The sequence below is a fragment of the Labrus mixtus genome, chromosome 3 (assembly GCF_963584025.1).
Source record: "Labrus mixtus chromosome 3, fLabMix1.1, whole genome shotgun sequence".
Taxonomy (NCBI): domain Eukaryota; kingdom Metazoa; phylum Chordata; class Actinopteri; order Labriformes; family Labridae; genus Labrus; species Labrus mixtus.
The window spans coordinates 11048468-11073067 of record NC_083614.1 but is presented as its reverse complement, the minus strand read 5'-3'; the positions used below and the strand labels follow the sequence as shown (position 1 = coordinate 11073067).

The 24600-nt window shown below is 42.0% G+C and overlaps 1 protein-coding gene across 1 annotated transcript in view; it reads left to right on the top strand.

Annotated features, from left to right (window-relative positions):
- The first annotated feature begins 1572 nt into the window (after positions 1 to 1572).
- LOC132958416 (neuroligin-1-like) overlaps positions 1573 to 24600 on the top strand; it is a 155979-nt gene continuing 132951 nt past the window's right edge. Inside the window, exon 1 of the mRNA XM_061031233.1 lies at positions 1573 to 2060. The gene's annotated coding sequence lies outside the window, so the exon portion shown is untranslated. The remainder of the gene's footprint in view (positions 2061 to 24600) is intronic.

The following is a 24600-nucleotide window of genomic DNA, read 5'->3' as shown; positions in this document are numbered from 1 at the left end:
TTTTGAGGCATTATCAAAAGAAGTCACAGGTTTGAAACTCCCTACCAGGGCCGTCCCAAGTAATGTCTGACGCCCCTGAAAGGCAGAGTGGATGGGCACTCTGCAGATGCCATATAATCATATCTGTGGATGTGTACTGGATCAGTAGGGATAGCGTAGCCTCCTGGCTGACATCCACATCCTCGGCCTAGATCCAATCAGCTTTTGGAGCTGACTGAAAAAAAAGTTTGCTCCTAGCCTCCTTAATTTTTTGTCTCATTGTTTTTGTGCTGGTCCTGGTGTGGGTATACGAAGTCCAACATTACTAGTCTAACCTTTAAGTTGGGGACCCTCCCATGATTTTAACATCTCAAACAAAGCGGTTCACCATTTTAGGAAAGGGAAAGAAGAGTTAATGTGTTAATAAGAGAGTGAGTATTTAGGTGTTAAACACAATTGTGTTATAATTATAATTATCCGAATAAAGATTAGGATGGATATGTTTTTGCTAACGGTCACAGGCCCCTCGTTCAGCTGGGCCCCAGAACATCCCCCCCCTCCCCTCTTATGGTGTGCAAGTGTTAAAGTTTCTTTTTAACTTGAGAATCAACCTTTTTTTTACACCTTGTTGTTGGGGTTAAAGTTCAGAACTCGTAGATGCTTTAGAGACCAAATGTAAAGTTCATTCTAATGACTCTTCAGTGTAACGATCCCTTTAGCTTTAGTCCTCTTTTTCCCTCTTCCTTTTTTCTCTACTATAGACGGATAATTCCTCTATTTTTCTTTGTTGGTTTTTCATTTACAAACTTTGGTTTCCACAGCCATAATGCATGTGACGCTCAGCATGAAAATGAGAGTGGGTGCTGTCAGGTGGGGCCCCCTTAGGGATGATTCCTACTGTAATTGCAGAAATTTGCACACCTTGGCCCGCTGCTCTTGATTAAAGTTTGTCAGCCCTCAGGGGCCCCCTGCTGGTCTGAGGCCCCGAGTAGTTGCTTGCCTTGCCTGTTGACAAGCAGCGCCTCTGCCTATGGTTATTTAGTTTGTGTATCTATTCAACTCTCAGATCTGGAAGAGTGATTTCTCCTAGATTACTCTTGCTGTTTAGTTTCCATGGAGTGTTTTGTGTGTTTTGACCCTTAAAGGAAAAGAGAGTGCCATTTTAACATTTTACAACCCCTTGAGCCAGAACTAGAAAAATGCATTTTTATTTATAACATATTAAGAGACACATTTTCTTTCAATTATACCCTGAATTTATTGACAGGTTGTGAGATTGTCAAATTCTATATCTCACAGCTGTAACAGCATCCATCACACCAGATACTTTACCTATAATGTCAATATTTGACCAAACAAGTGTAATTTGTAATGCATGTTCTATAATTTCCCCCTGGGAGACATTTCTGGGTAAAAAGTCAATCATCCCCATGTATCTTTAAGAGCAGGCAGTGGAGGGGATGAACTCGGGTGGCTGTGCAGTTCCCCACAAGGCCGCTAGGCGCGTCTTTGCTCCATGAAAGGCTGCAGAGAGAGACCGGAGGAGAGAAGAGAAAGAGGAGGAGGAGGGGGGAGAGGAGGGGAGAGCAGAGAGAGAGGACGCTGTTTTATCAGCCAAGTGCAGCCTGAATCGTGAGGAGCGGACGATGGGGGGAAAAAATCCCACTCTTGTTTCTTTTTCTCCTACATCACCGTCATTAACATGTAGACCGGTGCGCGTCAAAAGACCCGGAGCGTAATGGCAACTGCTGTCTAGGAGAATATCATTCTAATTATAGTTGTGAATAAAAACACAATTTGGATTATCAGCGGACTTGTTTTTGGACTAAGAGGGTTTCCTCATTTTATTTCCCCGCGTGTGTAAATGACGAACCGCATTTAACCTGAGTTTCTACCCTCTGGAGTGAAAAGTGCGCCAGTCTTATTTCCCAGGCTTATTTCCAACGTTTGAGCGCCGGGATTTTTGGGGGGCTATGTGGCTTTTGAAAGGAATGCACCTTATCCTAGCGGGACGTAACGCACAGAGGAATATTGTCTGAGGTTGGGGGGAAAAAAGCAACGGATGGGATCCTTCCTGAACGGTAATTACACATTCAGAGTTTATTTCTGCAAGCTTCAATAGACAACAAGCATTTATGTTGTGCGCTTTCACCCTTCACCGTAGAAATCAAGCAACTGTGATGCAGTAGGCTGATTTTTTTTTTTTTTTACTCAGCTCATGATTTACTCTGCAGAATGATCCAGAGGATGTGATGATGGTGGAGGACAAGTTCAAGTGGCTGATGAGATAATAAATGTCTAATTATCTTCATATGACGTTATTTCTGCTTAGTGGAAGAGTGCTAGTGAGGAGAGGATCTGTGCATTGGAGAGGCTGTTGGAAACGTCCCCGTGCAGAAGCAGAAAGCTGCGTCTCCTTCGCTTCTGTCTGCTACTTTGGGCTCTCTCACTCTGTTCCAAGCGCATGGACGCACAGAGCTGCGCACACTTACCCGGCAAACTGCGCAAAATAACTGGGTTTAACAAAAAAATAAGGCTTTGGCTGAAAAGACTTGAGTGCTAATTTCTATCTCAGAAATACCATCCTGCTGTGGAAATGAATGATACATCCACAAATCAATCAGCAGCCTGTCGTTTAACACATGCAGACTGTGAGTGCGCGTCTAAATCTTTCGCTGCTCAACAGAATATTCTATTAATGAAAGAGATATCTGATTAATTCACTCTTCCCCCGTTCTAATCCAATCTGAATTCCGGATCCAGATGCTGAAAATTATCATTTAAAATGCCCGTAAATCAAATCAGAAAAACCTCTCTTCCTGGCTGATTTCTGGGGTCAGGATGTTGAAAAAATTTGAGACGCTGTGTGTGTGTGTGTGTGTGTGTGTGTGTGTGTGTGTGTGTGTGTGTGTGTGTGTGTGTGTGTGTGTGTGTGTGTAGTGTGTGCGTGAGCGCGCGCGCACAGGGTGAATGGAGTCTCTCTCTTCTCTGTCCGGTCCTGTAGGAAGAGGAGGAGGAGGAAAGTTGCGCCTATCGGCCGCTGCGGGGGCACACCATCACCATGTAAAAACTGGATGAATGCGGTATTTGTGTGTGTGCGCGCTCCTCCAAGGACTTGTCACACCGAGAGTGGAGTAGAAAGAGCCTTTGGATGCTGAGAGCGGCCGTTGCAGACTGAGCCTCAAATGACAGTACCCCCATCACCCACTCACATCCAGGTACAGACTTCTTAGGGTCAGAAGTAACCTGTTACAGAGTAGTAGTCACTGCTTTAGCTTTCTGGGTTCCTAAAATCTCACTTTGCGGATGATCTTGATCAAGCCTGAGTGATTATGCATATTTTTGGTTACATAGAGGCTTCCGTCAAAGCAGCACAGTTGCTCAAGACGTTAATGTGATTTTCTGTTTGGATTTGCCAAAATGCAGTCAGTGGTTGATGCCAGGGAGTCTGCATCTATCACCATGTAGACATGGCCCCCAGTGCCCTCTTGGACCGTAGGGCATTTGAAGTAATATTTTAAGACTGTCACATTTTATATCTATTCTTTAAAGCACAGCTGTACGTGACGTCTCATGAATAGCTGAACAGCCGTCGAAGCTGGGAGATAAAATGCTTCAGTGTGTCTCTATTAGATGCATTTAAGAGTGAAAAGGCACAAGCTCACGTGACCGGAATCCAATTCCGGGCGCTGGATGACACAATCTGCCTCTGACCTTTAATGAAGTTCCTCGCTGCATTATTGTGCGGTGGAGACTGCTTGCATGCTGTTTCTGCGGGTTTGAGATGTGTGTGAAGGAGGGGCTCCAACAGTTCACACCGCGCAGTCCCAGAGGCTCTGATCTACATAACTCAGCCCTGAAGAAAAAAAAGATCTTCTCACCACTCGTCGCTGCCTTCCTCCTTTCTCCTAACACGTCTCGCTCCCCTGGTTTACCCACATCCTCCTCTCCTCCTCTTTCCTCCTCTTCTGTTTTTGTACATAGGAGGGAGCTAGTCCGTAAATTATAGATGCCTTGTTGACTTGTGCTGTTGTCGTGCTTTTCTCTCTGGAGAAAGTGGCCGTCTTACTCCCTTGTTACCTGTTTTGTTTGAGGCGTTCTGGAAAGCCCTTGAAGTTGCAGTGATGCTACACAATGCAAATAGGGCATTGATTGTAATCAGCTATTGATACCATTACATTTATAATTCATCCTCTTTCCAGTTCAACAGCTCAGACCTTTACTGGCTGGTCCTGTTCCAGTTGAGATTACAGTCAAACTGAGATTGGAGATGATATAAACATCCCAGTGTCACACTGAGGTTTGTTTTTTTTGTTGACAGTTTGTCGTGCATGTGTGAGCATATTCAGGTGTTACCTCCTTCCAACGACAGAGCCATTGAAGCTTGAGCCTTCTGAGTCCTAAGGGACTGGCTGAATGTGTAACTCCTACCCCCAGATGTCCTGACTTCACAGGATTCATTATATCTTTTCAGCCGGGCCAACAGTGCATTCAGGTGTTCAACAACTCATTTAGAAATAATTATTTGGTTCATGGTTAAAATGTTGTAAGTGTGGCAAAATGGGGAGTTTTCCACTTTAAAAACAAAATAAAAACAGTAAAATGAAAAAATCTGTGTGCAGAAATCTCAGGTGCAATAATAAATGTACAAAACTTGCAGGACAAGAAAACATTTATTCAGTTTTATTGTACAGTGTCTCCTTTTATAGTTAAAAAAAGTGTGTATTATTTTGTAGAGTTGATATTTCTTGTGTAAATGTTTTTGCTCTCTACTTTTTGGCAAACATCTAATCTAATGTAATCTTTAATGGCTCCTTAACGATGTTAACACTGCATTACCCACAATCCTTGATTTTAGGCCTTTGATTGAAACAGGCTGAGATGACTAATTGTTATGCCCTCAGTTTCTAGAAGTGGGCTTAGAAGGGTTAGCTATTTCAATCACTTACTGACTGCAGTACACTCGCCAGTCTGTCATGTATGAAATGAGCTGCCAAGGCACGGTTCAAAAATAAAAAAAATTGCGCTCAAAAATGTGCTTTCAAAGTTTGTAATGCACATACATACTGTAGATGAGTGTATATTGCCTACACCAAGGGTTGCCAAACTTCTTGGCTCGCAGCCCCCAAAATAAGGGTGCCAGAGACTCGGGACCCCCGATAACCCTGGAGATGGTTAAGGCATACAGTATAACGTAACACACAGCCACGTCTACGCGCTTCTAGACTTATCTAAACCGTGCTAACACAAGAATAAAAGAACCTGAAGACTTACAATTATTTCATACATTGATTTATTATAAGAAAGGCTAAAAGAAGAATATAAGTAATTTCCACGTATAGACTATTGAGTTGACATACAACATTTAATAGACACTCAGGTGTGTTCACCTTTGTGTGTGTGTGTGTGTGTGTGTGTGTCCCCCCCCGTGTGACCCCTCTCTTGGTGCCTTGGGTGGTCCTGACCCCCCCCCCCCTTTGGGAAGCACTGGTCTACACTGTGTGCTGTCTAGAGCCGATTGTGTGACTTCATGTAGTTATTCACGGCTGCTTCTGTGATGACAACAAAAACAGGAGTTTAAATATGTTTGAAGATTTTGATGACTGAACTGCAGCACATTTTGAAAGAGCTAGCATTGGAAAAGAAACATCTTCCTGTTAGGGGACTGTGCAGTTAAGCAACATGCTTGTGTTAATTTGACACCAAGAGAAATCTCTGGTTGCTTTGCTAACCTGGACGAAAAATGTTCAGATACTTAAACTGTCTGTAACTATTGCAAGGACAAATAAGAATATACTGAGGCCTTTTGATTGTGTGTGGAAACGACCATATGTTCTCACCAACAAAGGCACTTTACCAAGCCTTTGGTTCATGTTGCAGTGAATTAACAGGAAAGGTTTTTCCTCTCTGCTGTACTCTCTGTGCTTTGACTGCAGCAAAGTCTAAAGAGGCCGATGAATAGCTGAAAGAATTGCTGGTTTAATCCTGCACAACCCTGGGAAACACTGCTGAATGTGCCACATTTTGTTGAGATCTAATTACACTGGAATGATGGCAACCAAGAAACAATTACAATATTTTAAATGTGCATCTCTCTTTTCCTGAGACAGCAGAAAATAAATTAGGTATTGACAGGGACACAAAGAGGGCACAAGTGGTCTCACCCAGCCGATCTATACTTTATTTCAGAATAAAAGTGACTCAGTTTTACCACTTTGTTTCCTCTCACGTGTTGATGAAATTAAGTTCTTATTTGCAATTTGTCCCTGCTTTAGATGCAGGCTGGTTTCCACTGCATGGACTGCAGTCAATCTGTTAATTTAAAATTGAAAACTGTTCCAATTTTGAACTTGATTGGAAAAGATGAGCATCAGTTTAAAGAACGCTGCTTTTGACCGTTTGTAGATTAAAAAAGTATACATTTGTATTAGAAGTCCAAAGACTTACAGCTTAATCAGCGAACAAATACTGAGGAATGACTGGAGGTATTGTAATGATGGTTTTGTTATCACAATAAGGAAGCTGTTTCAAACTGAAGACACGTGTTTTCACATCAGCTTGAATTGAAAATGGCAGAAATGTTATCCTAAAATGCCCATACATTTTCACATGAAGTTGCTGGTGGAATAACTGCCATTTTAACATTGATAATCTTAAAAAAACTAACCTTACAAAACAAAGAGATTAGCATGTTTTTGCATTGTCATGTGATGCCTACATGTGTATTTGCCATCTTACTGAGTTACTGGCCAACTCTAGCAGTTTGACAGCTTTTAGCTATGGCTCTCTTTGACAGAAGTGATAAATATGGACGACAATTACCTTACTTTACTCCATCAGATTTTCATTTCAGGAAGATTTATTGAAGATGTGTGGCTGAGTGCACTTAGTCTTTAACAGTGGGACTTCATTGTTTTAAAATCTTTTGACGTGTCCTTTTTTTTGAATGAGTAGAACTGTACATCCTGATTTACCATGGGAACATTTCAGTCGTTGTACCCTTCTATTTGTTTGTAAGCCTGTATCCTTTAGTACGCAGCTGTGACTTAGCCCGGAAATATACCTGGTTTAAACAATGCGTGCACATGATGGCTGCCTCGCGCCCGCCTGTGTCTTTTTTTGCACGTTGGTTACGAATGTCCTTAAAAATGTATATTCATGAATAGTATGGACAGGGTAATGTGACATAGGGGATCTGAAAGAGTCAAAACAGCAGCAGGGACAACAATGGCAGAAAGTTTGGGAGACAATCTGAGAGACTTCAACTATCCATATTTGTACAATGTGTTATTGCCCCTGCCAAGTGACAAACATGCCTGTCCAACTAGCTGGCAATAGATACATTTTAGAAGTTGGCGTGCACCTGTAAAACTAATGAGAACCAGTCCAACAGCTTTATATCCATGCACTGAGGACATTGCTTTGATTAACAGAGGGAGGTGGTGCCAGCAGCAGGATGCGTTCTGTTCACCGTCATTAACCGCCTGAGCTGAACTTTTGTTACGATTGATTATTGATGTAACCAATAGTTTAGTTCTCATCTGAGAATTAACATGAAAGTAAACTCCTCCAATGTCGCCATGTCATTGGTTTACATCCTACACATTTGGAAGTTGAAACAGCATGAGCTCTCTGAGACTAAGACGTTTCTGTTACAGCCGCACCCCACGAGCCGGGTCGTAACAGTTTCCTCCAGTCAAAGGTGTGGTGCTCAGCCAAGTAAGTGAAAAACACAAGGCCCTAGAGGTAGAGTGGGTCGTCCTTCAAATGGAAGACTGACCGTAGTAGCCTGGGGGAAAAACACAGAACCCCAAATTGCTTCTGCAGGAATAGCCTTAGGTGTATGAAAGTGTGTAAACAATTAGCTAACTAATTGTCCTTGTATGATCATTAGGTGTGTGGAAGGGTCATTCTGGCATGCAGTGTAAGCAGTGTCAATGGTTAAAAGACTAGAAGGCGGCTATATCAGTGCAGTCCATTAACCATTTAGTGCAGCACACTTGTCCAGTACTCGGAGAGATGGGGGGGCTGTGGCTCAGTTGGTAGAGTCGGTCGTCTCTCAACTGGAAGCTTGGGAGTTCAATCCCCAGCTCCTGCAGCCACATGTCCGATGTGTCCTTGGGCAAGACACTTAACCCCAGATGATCAGGCAAAATGCATATTGATTGTAGGTTTAGCAGATAACTGGTCCTTTTGAAAGTGTCTCATGCATGAAATCCCCAAACCAAAAAGTTTTTTTTTGCATCTCTAATAAACAGATCTTCAAAGAAATAGAAGTTTGCATCCAGGTCTATGATATATAGATAATATCTCACCCATCCATAGAAATCACAACCTCATTCAGTGGTTGATACAGAGAGAAGACTTTCAATTTGTATTAGGAAGCTTTGCTCTGTGGGGAGCCCGTGAACAATGCTAACAATTGCAGAAATGATCCCTTAAGAATCAGGCCACAGCCTTTCTCATGCTGCGATAGTCAATACCGACATAATTCTTCAACATTCTTTTGGCAGCACCTGGGCTGTAAGTAGGTGCACCTCTCTGCTCTGCTCGTGCTGTTTCCTTTTAATTATGAAGAATGTTTGAATTCACAGAATGAAAGTCAAGAACACAACAACCCTCCTGCTTGTAATTTAAAAATGCAAATAAGGTTTTTGGAAGGAAACCAGGCAGAGTTAAAAAAAAAAAATGTGTTAAAATTACTTGTCATTGGAGGTGACAGTGCACATAGACATCACAGCACAACATAACAGGGGAGTCACGATCCTCCAAGAGGCACATGGAGAATTCAGAGATGGGAGACAGGGAGGAAGCTGTTTCTGCTGAAATAAAAGTAGACCACAGGGTGCACTGATTCCTGCATGTTATCACTGATGACAGACAGAGGTGATATGAATCGCAGCGAGCAGCGGAAAAGATAAAATGCTATTTCAGAGTGTGAACCCTGATTTAGGCGAGTGGCAGCTGAAAAACAACTCAATGCATTGAGAATCGAATTCAGTTCACTCAGTCTAGACTGGATGTTTTTAATGGTGGCACGACTTTGTCCATTGTGCAGAATAACACTGTGTCCATATGGACGCAAACTGGTTGAAGCTCCTGGCAACTGCTCACTTGTCATCTGCTCCGTGTAAATCTCCTCCTGTGCTCACTGATGCGGAGGTGTGACCATTGGTTAGTCTTACCTGTGTACTCTTATCGATGAGGAAAGGGAGGAAGAGAAGCTGGGGATGACATGAAATAGAATGCCCTGAGACCATTTATATCCACGACTTGTATTGTACATTTATTTTTCTTGCGCTGCAATGATGTAATTTCATAATTATTGTCTTTTATCAGCAGAAGGGTCAGTGCAGAGTTGTTCAGGTTTGGTGCATGTGTGAATGCAAATGTGAACTTGCATTCACCCGACTTTTGCATACTTCCTCCCGCAAGCTCCTTAGTACGGGCAAATCAGGGTCAGCCAATGGTTCAGTGCAGCAGGTTTTTATAGCAGCCAGGGTGATGACATTGTTTCAGTTTAGTGGAGTTTAGCTTCTTTACACTCCTTACTGCTGGCCTCAGTTGCCAGTTCTATGTTTACTATCATTACTTTTGTACTGCAGAAAGATAATAGCAGTAGAAGCCCAGAAAAAGTCACCATATCACAACACACATTGGCTCTCTGCACCCTCCTCACCTAAAAAAATATGTAACCTGAGATATGTGAGCGTCTCGGTCACTGAATCTTTCCTCTTATGAAATAAATGGAAAATAATAAATAATATTGACATGTGTACTTGTGCGAAAGGGCCTTAAAAATCAAAAGTAATTCATCATCAGTTGCTTGATTAGAGATGTTCCAGTTCTGGCTTTTGTGAAGTCTTTTTGTTTTGAATAATAATGTGGGACAACCTGCTGTTCTATTGACTTAATCTCTAGTGTCTCTCATCAACACACTGCTGTTTAAAACCAACCGCATGAATGCATGGCTGGTTTTGAACAGCACCCTTTCAAGTCTTACACAAAAAAAACAAAAAAAAACATTGCATTGAAACAATAGTGATGAAATCCTCAGGAGCAGCACAAGGAGGGGCATAATGGAAATGACTCATTATTACTGTAGACTCTAATTGTTCTAAAGTTTGAGCAGGGAAATAATCGATTAAAGCAATCCGTTTATCGGCATTGCCATTTCACTCTTCCACTGTATGTGATGTCTCTGTGGTGTGACAAATGAATAATGGCCAACTGATGAGCATGGTTTAAAAATTCAATATGAAGTGCTGTCAGTTATGAGTCCGTGTAGTACTGATGATGAAGAGTGACAGTTGCCAAAACCGCCCAATCGCTGAATTACCTCTCAGTCTACCCGACCGCTTGTTGACTCTTTGGGAGTGAAACTCAACATGAACATAAACTGAACAAGAAGTAGTACAAATCAACTCTATAGCCGTTTTCACATATGCACTCCTGAAAATATCTAGATAATTGATCTGGATATTCTCCTGACCTGGCTTTTCACATACTGCACCTCACAGCGGGAGACTATCCCTGTCAGGCACCGTGCAGCAGTCACAGTAAATGTCACTCCCCCTCCTATTGGCTCGTGGTGAATTCTCCAAAGAATATCCTGCTGTGTTCGCACATCAGCCCACTTGGACTTGCTACAGAAAAAATACAAGGGGTCTGGCAGGAGAATCTCCGGGTGAAGTCTGAGTGAAAATTTGGCTTTTTGTGAGTTTTTCTGGAGTTTTCTGCAAATGAAAGCCCTATATGTCTGCCTTTGTTCTGAGTGAAGTGATGTAAGGTGTGTGATCTGTTCTTGTCTGGTTGTGTTAATGTGTCCAATTGTATTGGTGTTGTTGTAAACTGAGAGTTTTAGCATCCAATGAAATACACAGGACAATATAAAAATGGATGATGGATGATTCTTTGCATCAAATTAACTGAAATGTTGGTTTTCACCATATATTCTGTAGTACTGAGGACCTTGGAGTAAAAGTGGGTATAAGCACTCCATTCATTTGACTGCTCTTCAAACCACTCGCTCCAGTGTCTGCCTTGCTAATGGCTCCTGACAGAAAGGTCTATATAGAGTAATGGGAATCTCTCTTTCTTGCTTAGTTTGCTGAGTGAACACAGCTGAATGAGCTGAACAGGGGTAGCAGTGGAGTTGTGTTTGCATGAATTGCAGTACATGATGCATAACTAAAGTGTTGTGCTTTCCATACCAAAAAATCAGCCGGCACTATAATTAGATGCAAAGAAACCCACATCATAATAGTCAGAAAAACGACTACAAGGCTTAATTAATTTTGGGAATCCATCAAACTGTAAAGAAAAGAGCTGCAAACCAGGTCAGATACAGAGCATTCAGACTTAAAAACATGCCACAGTAAGCCTTACCTTTTGTCTGTAATGTGCAAGACACTCTGACAACTGTTTTGAACATCACAATCCAAGGGCATATCAACATATCCTTGACGGTTAAAAATACCGAAAAAAGAAGCTGTGGTGCGTGGAGACACTGTGCTCTGTCGAGTGACCTGTAGTGAACTTTAATCGAGTTGTGCTCATAATTAGTTTACCGTCTCCAATTTCATGTTATTGGGTTGTGAGAGCATTTGGCTGTCATGCTCAGATGACTTAGTACAGGATTTTGCTGCAAAGTAAAAGCCATGAATCAATTGGCATTGGTTGTATGAGTTTTCCTCTCTCCAAATGTAATCACTATGATCCACGGTCACCAGTGAAGTATTTACACAAGTGGACACATAGTTTAAAGACCAGTTGTAAGAATCTTAAAGGTCACATAGTATGCTAAATACACTTTTTCTAACACTAATATGTGTCCCTAGTCTGTCTACCAACCCCTCAATGATGAGAAAAGTCCATCCTCTCCATCTTTTGCCTGCTCCACTTTTCAGAAAATGTGTGCTCAAACAGGCCGTTTTGAGATTTTCCCTTCATGACATCACAAAGCGCAGTTACCCCTACCCCAGGTGGGTGACACTCCCAAAGCTAGGTGTTTGTTCTGCCCTCTGAGTCTGCCTTTCCACTCAATAGGGTAGGTGCAAGAAAGCTTGAGCAACATCCAAAGAGGGGGCGTGGTCAGACACAGGTCATTTGCATTTAAAGGTACAGACACAGAAACAGCCTGTTCTGAGCAGGGCTGAAATAGAGGGGTTTATAGACATGATCAAATACAGGATCAGAGTGGATTTAGAACAAGAAACTTCACAGACATGTTTTGGGGAGCTCTGAGACTTATTTAAACGGAGGATAATATGTGACCTTTAAGTTTGAGAACCAAATAGAAAACTAGCTCAGGATTGTTATGTTAAGAGTAGTGTTGCCCACGTTCTGCATTTTCCTTTTGAATTAAAGAAAACCGTGTACAGCACGCATGGGTAGCCAGTTTGCCTAATTTAAGGGACAGAGTCTTGTGTCTGTCCCTGAGGGTTTCACTTTTTAAAGGCTTTGCATCCGTTCACACGTTGGTGTCAGCCGAAAGCTCACCTGACGATGAAGCAAAGAAGAACAGACTGTGCTTGCAGGCTGGGAGGGCTGTTAAGGTTACACTGCCAGAGTGTGTGTGTGGGTTTACATGGCTAGGGAGTGTGACTGTGTGTGTGTGTGTTGATAAGTCTTTGTGCAGGCAAGCATTACCAGTACTAGGAGTTCTTGAAAAAACAAGAGTACAAGTGGAGCAGCATTAATTGACTGCTGTGCTTCTGTGACGAAGCTGCCACGACGTTCTAACACTCCTCTCTTCTCCATGTCGCAGGTATCTGTTTGTTTTTAATGCAAGGAGAGTTATTTATACCCAGCATGCACGGCGAATTCTGATCTTCCCAAATCGTGTGATATTATTCTCATATCGTTGTCTAAAGGAGCTTATTTGTTTCTGTATTTTTAACCCAGACTGCAGACGTTTCTCATGCTTGTGAGAATTCAAAAAGTCAGTTTGCTATCGGTATGTTTGTTTGATGCCACAGCGAGCTGTTGCTTCAACATCCTGTAGGCTTGTTACTGTATCTGAAGCAAATACAAACTGATTGTGTTGTGTTATAGAACTTACATAACCCTAACGTTGCACAAATAGAGCACATACCTCCAGCAAATGAATGATTTCCAGTTCCTTCCATATCCAGATCTGCAGTTTTAGTGGTAGTTGAGTTAAATTAAGAGAATAGTTTAAATATTCAAATTTTGAGCAAGTAGAGCTCATGTTAACATTTACAGTTATTGGTCTCCCATAGCGCCATCCTCATTACATCCACCAGATGAACTCTGAAGTAAATTGATGCATGTACAGGAATTTGATCTGGGAATGCTGAAGTATTATTGAAATATATAAATATGTACACACGTAAGAGGGTATTTTTGAAGAAGTCGCTTTTTTGTGCATTTTTGCCTGTCGTACGCACGCAAACTAGGTTTTAGGTCACTGATAAAGCAACTTTTGGAAACTCCTTCCAGGGTGAAGATTTTTAGAAACTCTGTTCAAGGTGTTTGCTTGTAACATCACGCTGTCTGAAAGGACTGCAGAGTTCACTGCTGCTTCATACAGCACTCTGACGACAGAAACCCCGCCACCAATATAGCCGGTTTTGGACGAGATCTGGTCAGACTTCGGGGTGGGGGACATGGGTGGAAAATGAAATGGTCATTGCAGAGAATGTTTGCATGTCAAGGACATTTTTTGTGTTTTTATGCGGATGAAGATGTTGGTGACAACTGAGCCAGGATTTTTTATATATATTTAAAAAAAAAAAAAAGAAAACCTCCTTTTTACAAAAAAAAATACCTGCCAATGTGTGGACTTGGCCTAAGTGGCCGACAAAAAAACAAAAAATTAAACTAAATCCAGGCAGATAATTTAAATTTATCATACTGTATAAAAACAATTATATTCTGCACACTTCCTGTTTCTGTGTCACTTGTTGCAAAAGAGATTTAAAAAATCTGTTTTAAGAGGAGACGTTTTGGGCTCATCACATGGGCGAACTTGAAAATCAAAGCCTTAGAGAGGCCACTTGGACTTCACACCTTTAAGGCACAACCTGGCATCAAAATTGAATGAACACAAAGTCCAGACTTTAGGCCACAGCAGTGCTTGTCACAGTCCTACTTCAGCCTCCAGGTCCCCCGTTGCACCCCAGGGAGGCAAACTTTTTAGAAACGTACCACAAACTAACTGTCTAATTATCTTTGAAGCAGACTTCAAGTGGGGGGTGACACACGGAGGGGGTATGAGACAAGCAATTTAGAGAGTGAAATGCATAAAATTCAGTTGTGAAGGGACAGAAAAAGTTGAACAAAGTATAATGACGTAACCTGCTCAAGTCCAAAAACATTTTGGAGTATAAATGAGGGTATTATTGTGTCGATGCTCTAGCTTGTCTGCACACAATTTCTTGAGGCAGCACAGTAACCGCTTGTGCTTTTGTCCTGAAGGGATGCATCTCACACTGAGCCACTGCGGTGGTGAGGAAAGCCAGTTTCACGCCAACCCACCACTTCCCATTTGACCCCTCTGGCAACCAGGCACCAGATGTCTGCCAGGTGAACCAAGCAGAGAAGGGAAGGCTCGGCTCTTCCACCACCCACACGGATCACATCAGCCACTTTCCGCTTTATCCAATCTACGTTACTCACCAGCACCGGCCTGCTTAGTATGGACGCCCACTGACCGACTGTGTGACTGAGAGAAAATATCCACGCATCGATTTTGCTCCGTCGAGATGATGGAATTCAATATAGTGGAGGCAGATTGGCGCTTAATGCACTCATCCTTCGTGTGAGGTTATCTGGCAGCTCCTGTTGATGTAACAACCATTTTTAAATCAGGTGTCTGTGTGTGTGTGTGTGTGTGTGTGTGTGTGTGTGTGTGTGTGTGTGTGTGTGTGTGTGTGTGTGTGTGTGTGTGTGTGTGTGTGCTGGATAATGTCCAGTCTGTGCTTATGTCACAGCTGGTTATATAAGCTTGTTTGGTGTCTTGTTTTTATTGCTAAACTCTGATTTTAACAGGGTACATTGGGCATGTGAAAAGTCTTCTACTTCCAGGCTACAGAGCGATGAAGGAAAGGAGGGGAAAAGGGAAGGGGGTGGAGTATGTGAAGAAGGTGCACAGAGGATGAGGAGCAGGGGACAGGGGGAAAAGTGAACTGACACATCCTCTTGGTGCTCACCTACCTTACTGCTCCCTAGGCTAGCATGTGCGTGTGTGTGTGTGTGTGTGTGTGTGTGTGTGTGTGTGTGTGTGTGTGTGTGTGTGTGTGTGTGTGTGTGTGTGTGTGTGTGTACGTGAGTGCTGGTTTGGGTGTGCAGCGCTGCAGGCTCTGTGCTGGAGTTTAACTCTGTTCGGAGGAGCGGAGGGAGCACAGCACACTGATCCAGACTGACAGGCAAGCACACAGGCTACATTCCCCGGTCAACAGCCTGAGCAACAGTCAGCCAGCCTCCTCCACGAGCGGGCAGCCTCGAGACTGACAGCTAGCAGTCAGCAAACAGTGTGGCAAGCAGGCAGGCAGGAGCAGGGTACAAATTCAAATAGGCACTAATTTGAAAAGAGATGGTACCATAAGAGTTTATAATTGCCATGAGTTATTTGAAAGATTATTTTTGATTCCTCAATCAAGTGGCACTATGTCCTCTGAACTGGTTTCATCAGTTCACAGTTGTAAAAGATCAAGAATCAAGATTCAATTAAAAAAAATATATACATTTTCCAATTTGTGTAAATGTATGTATGGATTGTGGAGCTGTATATGTGCAGAATTCATGGCTGATATTTGATTAGTTTAAGCTTTTTGGAACGTTTTCGATTTGATGAAACAATGCAAATGTCAAGGAATTTGCAGTGTGTCAGGAGGCACTGTAATTATTGAACGTATCTGTATTTATAACTCATAGCTTGACATTTGAAAGTCAATACAGAAAGGTATGCAGCCAGTCATTATGAAATCATCTCTCAAGGTCTTTGAGAAGTACAGTCACTTTAGAACAATTCTTTGATGTGTGTTTGGGGCATGTGGGTGAGGAAAATGAGGTGCAGGGCAGGCTTGGTATCCACTTGTATGTATGAAATTAAATTAAAGGTGCAGTATGCAACTCTGACACCTAGTGTTTAAAATGGGTACTGCTGTCCCAATTTAAAACATTGAATGGAGCTGTCTCCCCCCGCCCCCTCCTTAGAGTCCATGCGCACGTAGGTTGCCATGTCACAGACACTGAAGCTTCAGTGTTTAGCCAGCTCTGCATCGGCCTGTAAACCTTTCTGTGTTCTAACCTCTCTCCATTTTTTAAAAAGCATCTCCAATATTGATCCTAGTTTGAGCACGTTTCTGCTTGTGGAGCTTATTAGAAACATGCAGAGGCTTTTTAGGTCGGGTACAATCACTTCTATCTGAACCAGTTCTCTTGCCCGCTTCCATCGCTGCAACACCTGTTGGTTTGATGTGATAACTGGTCTCATATCTGGCAAACTGGGGGGTGTCCAAAACAGCTGTGTGGGTGTGCCTTAAAACCGCCTACCTGCTCTGGTCCTTGGCTTCCAAACTTAGAAGGAGGACATACTGGCTGCTGCATTCAGAGAAGCCAGCACTTGTGTCTGATCATACAGTATGGTCGCTTTATGATTGAATTCGACATATGTCTAACATATTGGACCTTTTAAGGTTGAGACCAATTTAAAACTAAAACCTCCTCCTAATACAATCTTACCTTCCAAATAATTATAAATCCAGGCACAGCTAACAGTCTGTCCTAATGTTGTCCCTACATCATGATGGAAATGTTTTTTCTTAGCTAAACCCTCCCCCCTACCTTTGACTTTGGCACCACAAATCACTGAGTGGACCACAGGCCCTTTAACAATCATGATAGTGGCAAAGATGACACTAGCAAGATTGAATTCCTCTTGCATTGTGCCTAACGTAAGAGGATACAGAATTAAACTGTGTGGAATACAATTTCAGATGTCATGGTTCAAAACAAGAACAAACTTAAAAAGATGTTAATGTAGTTGCACCAGACAATGAGGCATGCCTTTACTTTTTCAGCCGAGCCGACCGTTTTTCACCTCAATTATTCAGGAGTAAAACTATGAAGCGTCTTAGCAACTGACTGGAATTATAAATTGTGTTTAACAACCACAACTACTATGTTTGATTAAATAATTCAAAACCTCATTTGGTTGACCTTGACTTGCAAATCTGGGTAAAAATGCAACTTAAGAATCCTCCAATAATGTGAGCACTGTGTTTGTCCATTAAGAAACCAGCTTTATGGGAAACAGGATTCTTGAGGAACCTGTTCATGACTTGCCTCCCCTGCCTCCTGTAGATATGGGCTCACAGTCTGATATCACACAGAGTGGTCAATAACATGGGTTTTTCAAAAGCTGAATCCCAGCATGAAGGGGGGGGGGGGGGGGGGGGGGGTTTAATGCATTTTCATTATCTTAGAGGCAGGAAGGTAGATGAGTTAAAAAAAACATTTAGAGAGAGAGTGGGGCATGACAAGCCGGAAAGGAGCCACAGGTCGGATTTGAACCCTGGCCGCCCACTTGGAGAACCACAGCCTCTGCACACATGGGGCGCACACACCAACAAGTAGGCTTCTGGCACCCCAGAATGATGGTTGTTTGACTGAATTGTTATTCCAACCAATTGCATGATGTGGTGCAACACTGAAAATGAGCATTGATTGAGAATTATCCATTACACCGTTTTAATGCATTTTCAGAGTTCAGGTAAACACTTCTTGGACAGTGACTTTTGCCAGCTCATGCCATAGACCAGACTTTATAAGCCTTTTGAGTTTAATCCTCCACTATCTGGAAATGTCAGGGATTTTGCACTTTGGCAGAGGCACTGTATTTATTGACGGACTATATTGACTGGGAAATGCGAAGCTATGACTCCTTTAACAGAATATTTAGCGACACATCCACATGAGAATCTTTATCAAATAGAACGATGGAAACACTATAATGCAGATTTCTGATAATTGCATGCATGCAGGAGGGGGATCAGTGGGTATACATCAGCTTTCATCAGGAATTTAAAGTTAAAAATATTGCATTGGCGTTGCTAGAGGGCTTTTGGATATATTCCTCCACTATTGGCATTTAGTAGTAGCACTTTCACAGTGCATAGCAGAGGATTTGTTTTGTTAAAAACAGTGTTCCCAGCTGTGTTATTGTCAATATCCAGAAATTTGGCTTTCACTGAAAACTGGAACAGCACAAATGATGTGACCGAGGTTTATGGTAAAAAAACGAACAAAAGAAATATATTTGTGAATAAAGATAGGACAAATCAACGACACCATTAATCCAAATCAAGCAGCATGGAGTTAAATGGGGACAGATCCATTTGTGCCACCAACAAATAAATACAAAATAAGATAATAATACAATAAAGAGAAAGACTTGAGTTCCTCTAAGAAGGGTATGTGTGGGCTAGTAATGTCTGCCATGCCAAACAGCATGTCGGTGTGTTTGTGAGGGACAGATGAACAGATGCACTTAAATGAGTTACCCAGAGCTACAGTTCTTCAGTACCTTTTTTCTTTAATGCTGCTCCTATAGTAGTTGTGACCTGGAGCTGTGTCAAGATTTGCATTGTGCTACTTAACTTATTATTGATGATCTCCCTTATTACCATTTCACTCGACTTATTTTATCTCCTCTCCACAGCGTTTCTGGGACTCTTTTCCAATGGATACTTTTTCTGCTTGTTTGGAGGTAACATAAAACAATACTGTCATTTATGAAGAGGGGTTTGACCGGATTACTATGTCCAATGTCCAACCTCCTGCCTGAGGTGATGCGTACATAAAAAAGCAATGTTGGCTTTACGACCATCCTTCATCCTAAAGCAAAGGCTGCCTTATCGATTTAGAGCTATTTCTTCAATTGTTCCAATTTTTGTCCAAATGACCCACCACTTTGGTCATGAGTAATAAATAGATGCAGATTGCAGAGTCTTCCACAAGGTTTGGTTGACATAAACAAAGCTTGCAGGCTTCTTACACAACAACAGGCACAATCAGTTAGTTGGACATGGTAAGATAAAATAGTTGTGCTCCAGCTGCAGCTGCAGCTTTCATGTGTTCTGGAGGGATTGGCTTTTGAGGGAGGCCTGAAGGGTATTGCTTTTTGTTTTGCAAATATAGCTCTTTTTTTGTTGTTGTTTTCTCCAGTGACCCAGGCCATAACCATTCTGTAGTTTCACATTTTTTGTGTCTGTATGCTTTTGTGTTCTTTAGACTCACCATAGTTTGTCTCAATGGTTCAGCTCCCGAGTACATTTCTGACCTGCTCACAGACTAGAACCCCGACCCGGCCACTCGGGTCATCAGGTGGAGGTCTGTTAGTCGTACCCAGAATGTGTTTAAATCCAGAGAGCAGGGTCTTTAGTTACTGTGGTGCTTCTCTCTGGAACAAACTTCCTGCTGACCTGAGGTCCATCACTACTGCCTCTACTTTTCTCCCAAGCACATGAATAGTACTTTCTGTATGTGTGTTTGTGTGTGTCTATGTGTACATATGATCACTTGTGAGTATTGATGTTTTAGTTTTTAGGTGTGTATGACATTATTGATTTGATTTCTCTATCTTATTCATTCACTGTGGAAACTATTTTTTGGGTTGTGTGTGTGTTTTAAACGTCAATGTAAAGCACATTGAGCTTACCTGTAATGAAATATGCTTTAAAAAATAAAGTTGCTTTTTCCATGGTTAAATCCCTTAAATGTCTTCCTGCTCCCACAGTGATGGGAGGTAATGAAACCTCTGGGATTTTGAATGGCTCACTTGTCTTAAAAACTCCCAGACTCAGTCAAAAGTAATCTGTACTGACATCAAACGTTTTATTTTTAGCTTCGATCATTTACTGATCTATAGCAAGTTGTTCAAATAATCTTGTAACTTTCAGTCTACCAGAGGATCCTTATTTTCTTTCAAAATAAAAGCAGGTTTTTACCAAGCGGCAACCACCGGTCTTGAAAAATGAAGCCACTGTGCTAATTATCAATAACAACCGAACCATTCAGAAGTAAATATCGATGCTCTTGTCTTAGAAGGGATTGGATTACACTGGAAATCTGTTCTTAACTGTAGGTAAGAGATGAAGTGTCCATGAGTCAACAGCATCAAGTACTCTGTAGAGGCAGCAGCTGGATTAGTGAAGCCTGCTAGACTTCCCTTTATGGACACACAGAGGTAATTGAACGACTGTGGTTTGAAACTATTTATAGTGGACTTCTTCCTCCTCCTGGCTAATCTTGCCATTTTCCTTCCTCTCACTAATACTCTTTTACACACACACAAGTGCACACATACACACACACACACACACACACACACACACACACACACACACACACACACACACACACACACACACACACACACACATACCCATACGTATACACACACATGCAAGCAAATGCACAAAATACACTCAGGGTAACTGGTATTCTCAGACCATCAAGAGGTTGAAGTTGGACGGACCTGCAAGCTAAGCACATCCCTCAAATAGTCATAAGCACCTCTTCAATAAATCCCTTCCACAAGCCCTGGTGTGAGTGTCTGTGTGTGTGTGTGTGTGTGTGTGTGTGTGTACGTGTGTGTGTGTACGTGTGTATTACAGACAGAGGTGAGATGAGATGCTTAAAATAGGACAGACAAAGGGATAGAGGGATGATGTTGTGAGGATTTATCACACAAGGGTAGCGAGTGGAGAGATGGATGGATGGATGATGGGAAATAGAAGGAGGATATGGATGAGACCGACTAAAGCGCAGGCTGATGGAGTGTTTAGCTGGGTGACTGACTGAGCCATAAGTCTCCTGTGAGCCCTTATGCTCTCGTCCTCTCCCTCTCTCTCTCTTTATCTGTTCTGTCCCTCTCTCGGCCTCTCTTTAAAATAACACTACGTTCTGTGTGGTGACAAGCCGGGATGAAATGATTGGCCCTTAGTTTTCCCCCGACTGCCCTCTTAGATAATCACTACACCTACTGGCTGCCTCCGCTTGCTGACTCTACTTTATTAAAGCCAATCCCTCAATACATTATGCTACTGTGGTTAAGTGTCACTGCTTTGACTGGGCTGGATTTGAAATCTGCAACAGTATACTTTTCTTACTTTTGTGCAATACAGCTGTGTTTCAGTTCATATTTGACTGGAGTGGTCCATCTGGGGAAGTGCAGGTGTAGTGTGTATGCACACATGTCCAAAAAGCATTTATTTACCCTTTTGTTTCCACTGCCACCAATCTGTCTGCAATCTGTCTCCAAGCAGATCTACTTGAACCAATATACATATTTAGAAAACATTTATAATACTCAATGCAAGCTGCTGAACGGATCATTTTGGAAACATTGAGGACAGCTGAACACTTTGAAATGTAGAACCCTTGAACCGTATGAAACATGGATGTACTCTCCCTGATGTCACTCATTGGTTTCTGAAGAAGCTTTCTATGAAGCTAAATGATGATGGTCATCATATTGGAAATATGAGGGGGAGCTGAGGAGGGCCCTAACCCTCCTTAGATACACACACTTAATTATGAATGATTGTAAAAATCCAAACTCTAATTTCGCACAGTCTGTTCTTTATAAAGAAATAAGCTATTGAAACGTGTATTATTGTTGGCTTTAAACATGTATTTCTTCTGTAATAATGGACATTTTTAATATAGGACCTAAAGGGAATTCCCTGGCAGGAAGTTGCCGCTCGGTTTTGCCAAAGAGTTTGGATATGGACCAGACACAGAGCAAACATGAGTGCTGCTTTTTTTTCAATTTTAAGCTGGATATTCACTCTCATATCCGTGTGTGAAGTCAGTGGTTCTCTTTGTATGTATTGTGGTGACGTTGCAAGTAAAGAGCAGTCAATTTCTCTGAGCTTTTTCACTCACAAACCAACACTTCCAATCAGTTCTTGATATTCGCAGAATTTCTTCTATGTGGTGAAATGGGCTGAGACCACCGACCATGTTGAGGGCTGTACCCCAAAGTCCACGAGGGTCAAAATGCTGTTTTCTGAAGAAACAGGTGATTGGGAGGTTACCGATATATATACCTGTCTGTATGGAGTTTTTGATGGTGGTGGTTAGTGGCTATGACTTGTGATTTACCATTTATTTTTTACTTTTTCTTATTTCTTTTAAGTGATAGCTGATTGCTGTAGGACTTTAGGAGCAGATTTTAAGATAAAAACAATGCTCTCCTCAGACACACCTACTTCATCCCTCAGCTCCCAAAATTTTAAAGTAATGATATGTTTGTTCTACTTTAGTTGTACTCTTGCATCTTCTGTGTCTGGACCGAGCGCCAGCCTCCGGTGTTGAAAAAAGAAGCTGTGGAAGTGCAATATCCTGCAGTTCTTCGAGTGTCCACTTTAGGCTTGCTGCAAAGTCACATACACAGATCATTTAGGCTACGTCCATTAATATTCATATTCTATGGTCTAGACACAGCTCCCTTGAGTGGGCGGGGCCTCCACCCATGTGGTGGCAGGGCTAACAGTTGGAGAGGGATGGTTTCATTCACAAACAGTATGTCACGTGTTTGAGCATCTGAGTGAAACGTAAACAAGCTGAAGGAAGCACCGTCACACTGATGTTAACGCAGAGGAAAGGCCAACAAATCTTTTGCAATCGTTTTGCTAATATATTAATATGTAATTCAGTCTTAAAAGACACGACCGATCTGTGAAAATACCAAAAGTAATGCAGGCACTGGTTTATCTCAATCATTGACGTAAGTTGAGCCCCCCTGCCATGACCCTTTGATGCCCGACTACCACACTCTCCCTTAAGCCCCATTCACTCTCTATCTTTAGCTGTTATCAATACAGGCAAAAATGTCAAACAAAAAATAGACCTACGTGTGGGATGGCATCGAGTGCAACTTTTTTCAAACTGAAAAATAGTTGATGGAAACACATTTTTAAATCAACGGTTTTCTATCCTAGTATTTGTGATCACAGCTGAAGGACTTTTTCTCTTTTCACTACAATAAAAAACTTTTGCAAAGTTAAAGGTAAAGTAAGTACTAAACACTAAAATGCATCATTGAAATGTTTTTAGCCTAACAACCCCTCAAAAAAGGCATTTAAATGCACGTACAAGTGGATTTAAAGCTTCAGAGCCGCAAGCTGCTTCGGAATAAATAGACCCAGCATGTAAGTGATGAAAAGAGCTATGCGTGAGATGCTCCAGATACGGACCCTGTGGGTACACACACACACACACACACACACACACACACACACACACACACACACACACACACACACACACACTGGCTACAATGACAGCAGATCTGCAGCTGTGACAGAGCCAGAACATGACACAGCTAGACGCTGTGTACATTGGCTGCATTTCATTCTGTCAAGTTCAGTATCGCTGGAAACCTTCAGATGTGACTGAAATTTTAAAAAGATTGTCCTAAAATATTTTGTCTGTGGGTTCAAACAGTGTCATGATGTGGTTCTCACACTGCCAATGGACATATTTCTCTGGACATGATGCGGTTTAACTTACTCTTATTATTTCTTTGAGGTTCAGAAGTATTTCTGAGATTTATTTTTTTCTGGGCCTTTTTTGTTACTAAGAAGCATGGTTGTAGTTTTAAAACATACAGGAAAATCTGTATATTTATATTTATAGACACATTCACATTCATCTCTCCAAAACACACACACACACACACACACACACACACACACACACACACACACACACACACACACCCACTCACGTCACTTTAATAGCTGTCATTGAGCGTCAGTGAAATGGCAGTATGGCTGCAGGCTGCCGTGGCTGATCTGAGCTCATTAGACCAGCGAGTGACTCGGACTGAGGGGATTCAGTGGGGATTTGTTACGCCGCTACTGCATTCCTGACCTGGCCAGGAGGTGAAATTAGGTGAGATGAAGTGAGGGATGAGGAGAAGGTATAGAAATGAGGTTAGGAGAGGGAGAGAGCAGGCGGAAATTGGGAGAAGAGAATGGGAAGTGAGAAAAAGAAAAGTTGAGGGAAATGAAGAGACATTGGCCATGGATGGAGGATGTAAATGGACGGAGAGTGTTAAAGGGGGAAAGGAAGAAAGGAAGAGCAGATAAAAAACAAGGTGACCAGGTGGTGAAAAAAAAAGAAAAAAAAGGAGGTTGGAAAATGAAGTCATGAAGAAGAGCACAAGGAGGGAGGACTGTAAATGGGAAGGGAAAAGGTGGAGGCTGGATGATCTGATTTAAAGTGCCAAAAGAGAGAGAGAAGAGAGAAGGGGAAGAAGAGTGCGGTGGAGAACAGGAGCTGAGAGGGCGCAAAAAGATAAGATGAAAACTTTATTGATCCCTCCAGGGCAAAAGCAGCAACAGGAATGAATAAAAACAGCAGGGAAGATAAGAGAGGAAATATGAGGTTTAGAAACCAAACTCTCCAACTCACAACTTCAAAACCACAGAAAAATAACGAAGAAAATATTCAAATGGTGTGAGATAACAGCAGCGGGAAATGATGAAAAGGTCCAAATTGTTCAAATTAACTTTGGTTTGTCTATAAATAGCAGAGAGGGGTATGAAAGCGTGATAAAAGGCAACGCATGGAAGAAAGAGT